Here is a 2750-nt window from a genome sequence, read left to right on the forward strand (position 1 = left end):
GTTCAACCATGACTGTGAAATCCCTACGGGTTAGCAACTGGTGACGCCTAAAATCAACTGCAAAAGTGATAAAAGCACAAAATAAAAATAAAATAACTATTTTAATAAAAGCTTCAGGACTTTGAAACAACTTCATACGCAATAATACTTGAACTTAATATGAAATGGGACGGTTGGTTGAGTAACTGATCCCTTCTTTATCTTGTCAAATCTGAGCCTTTAGTGAGATTTAAATCTGACGTGTTTGTATTTTTTTCATTTTGCTGCCGGTTTGTTTCCTGAACTGTTCATACAGACCACTGAGTTCATCATTTCTTCTTCTACTGTTGCAGAACTCGTCACCTGTGATGCTTCCGTCTACGTTTTTCAACCAGGAGCCGTGACGTGAAGTCTGGACCTCCGGGTCAGTGGCAGGTTTCTACACATCTCTGTAACTGTACATGACACTCAGGTCTGTTGGTGCTCCAGCATTCAGTCAGCAAAACCAAAGCTTTTCCACATTCTGTGGACTCTCGGAGCCGCCTCACACCTGCCCGGCCGTCGCAGCGAGGGCCTGATTATCATTAGTTCCAATCAGAGGAGCACCCTGTCATTCCACTCCAGACTTCCTCGGGCCTCTCTGGAGTCCCTGATAGAGGCGCAACAGTTAATGAGGGAAATACCCAAAGTTAAACCGAGCATGGGAGCCTGAACGAGTGGGGAGAGAGGTGGGGGAGGGAGAGAGAGTGGCAGGAGGAAAGAGGCTGAGCGGCGGCGGGCTTCATTTCCCCGGAGGACCGAGGTGTTCGCTGTGGCTGTGTGGGTCTCTGGCATGATGATTTGGGACACAGAGTGAAAAATCACATTGCCAGGGATTACTACACTGCTGCTGCTGCTGCTGCTGCTGCTGCTGCTGGGGGAGGAAACGAACCGCACGCTGCTAAAGGTGGGAGTCCTTCGAGCTGTGGATCCACCTGAGAGGAGGAAACTCTTCTCGGCAGGTTTACGTGTCGGCTGATCCGGCGCAGAGCTTAGTCGACTGCTGAACAGGGAGTCTTAGAAATTTGTTCACAGTGGCTAAGTTCTGCGCTTGTGCAGAGATGATGGGACGTGTTTGGATGCCGCAGACTGTGCATCATCTGTTTAAAATAGCAGCAAAGCTTTTAACGGAAGTTTGAGGCCTCGAGGAAGTCAGTTTGTCTTTTGAGCAAAATCTCTTGACGATAATCCACATTTTCTTAAATGAAAAGGATTAAAAGTATCGCCTGTGCCTGAAAAATATGATTCCTGTGTCGCAGAACTCACAGCGTTTCTGTTCAAAAACTACAAACACACTCACTGTATTTCATTTTATGTCAAAAATACTCACAAATCTGCAGGAACAAGTTCACTAATGTTTCAGACATGTAGGAGCTTTTAGGATTTTTTTCTCTTCTTAAATCAGACACAATTTTTAAAATATTGCCAACAAATATATAATTTTTGTTAAAGGGTCATTCAATCTGAAATGATCACATTTTAAAAGCAACCGTCTCTGATTTGCTAGAATGTTTTGCCAGAAACAAAAGACAGACAAAAAAAAAGCTATCAAAGGAAAGCTACATACAAAGAATGAATGACAAGCAAGCGTGACACACACTGCCCACTCATTCACACACAAAACAAAAAAAAATAACGAACAAACAAAGACAAAAAAAAACCTGAATCTCTCTCAGTTATCACCAAGCAAGTAATTAAGAAACAAAAAGAAAAAAGAAACAAATCAAACAAATAATCAGTAAGGAAGACTGAAATGAACAAAAAAAAATTAAAGCCATCATCAAAAATCCTATATTTTTAAAGCACATATTAACAAAAAAAAAAAAAGGAAAAAGCAAACAAGGAAAATTTCCGAAACAACAGGAACCGCAAGGCAAAAGAAAAAAAAAACAAAAAAGGAAAAAAAGTTTAAAAAGAAAAGGTTGCCGAAATCCAAAAACAAAAATGGGAATGACAACGACAACTTAAGTTTATTGATATAGATCTACAAAATCAAAAATACAGAATCAAAAACAAGAACAGAAGGAAAAGTAACCAAAAATCAAAAATCAAAACTTAGAACAAACAAACAATACAAAAAAAAACCAACATACATGATAAGATTGAGACCAGCAGCAACAGCAGCTACACAAAATACAAAAAATAGAACTAGCCAACTTCAGCATTTGTAAATGCGGGCAATAAAAACAATAAAAATATACAACATGGCATCATGGCTTCAAATCATAATGAAAACAGACTAAACCAAAAAAAAAGAGAACTACATCTATAAAACTAAAAATACAGAATCAAAAACAAGAACAGAAGGAAAAAAAAAAAAGAAAAAATCTGAACTTTAACACTAACAGAGCCTGAGACGTTCAAACACAAACAAACTCAAATGTCAAAAAAAAAAAAAACCAACTGCAACGACGGCCACGGGCAGTAAAAAAAAAAAAAAAAACTTCTCTCAGGAAGTGATTAACTGTAAGAAACCTGTAGAGCAGAGGACTGAGCTGTTTTGTTTTTAGTTTAATACTCCAACAAATCAACCCTGTTAAGACGTCTTTAGTTAAAAGCATGTTGGAGCAGCCGTCTTTTAAAACTTTACTTTGTTTGCAACTTTGAAATCATGGATGCTTGTTATTAATATTTTAAAATCTAATGTATTCTATCATAGACTTTTCATGTCAGACATTCTGACTTGTCACAGAAGGAAAGAGAAGCTCCAGCTGCTTTGCCTTCATAAGGAA

General features: G+C 38.6%; 1 long non-coding RNA gene across 1 annotated transcript in view; it reads left to right on the forward strand.

Moving 5' to 3' along the window:
• Nucleotides 1–327: 327 nt before the first annotated feature.
• Nucleotides 328–2750, forward strand: part of LOC103353411 (uncharacterized) — a 4465-nt gene continuing 2042 nt past the window's right edge. The window contains exon 1 of the long non-coding RNA XR_520002.1: nt 328–403. This is a non-coding gene — a long non-coding RNA (uncharacterized LOC103353411). The remainder of the gene's footprint in view (nt 404–2750) is intronic.

The sequence above is a fragment of the Stegastes partitus genome, unplaced genomic scaffold (genome assembly GCF_000690725.1).
Source record: "Stegastes partitus isolate 25-593 unplaced genomic scaffold, Stegastes_partitus-1.0.2 Scaffold70, whole genome shotgun sequence".
NCBI classification, from domain to species: Eukaryota; Metazoa; Chordata; class Actinopteri; family Pomacentridae; genus Stegastes; species Stegastes partitus.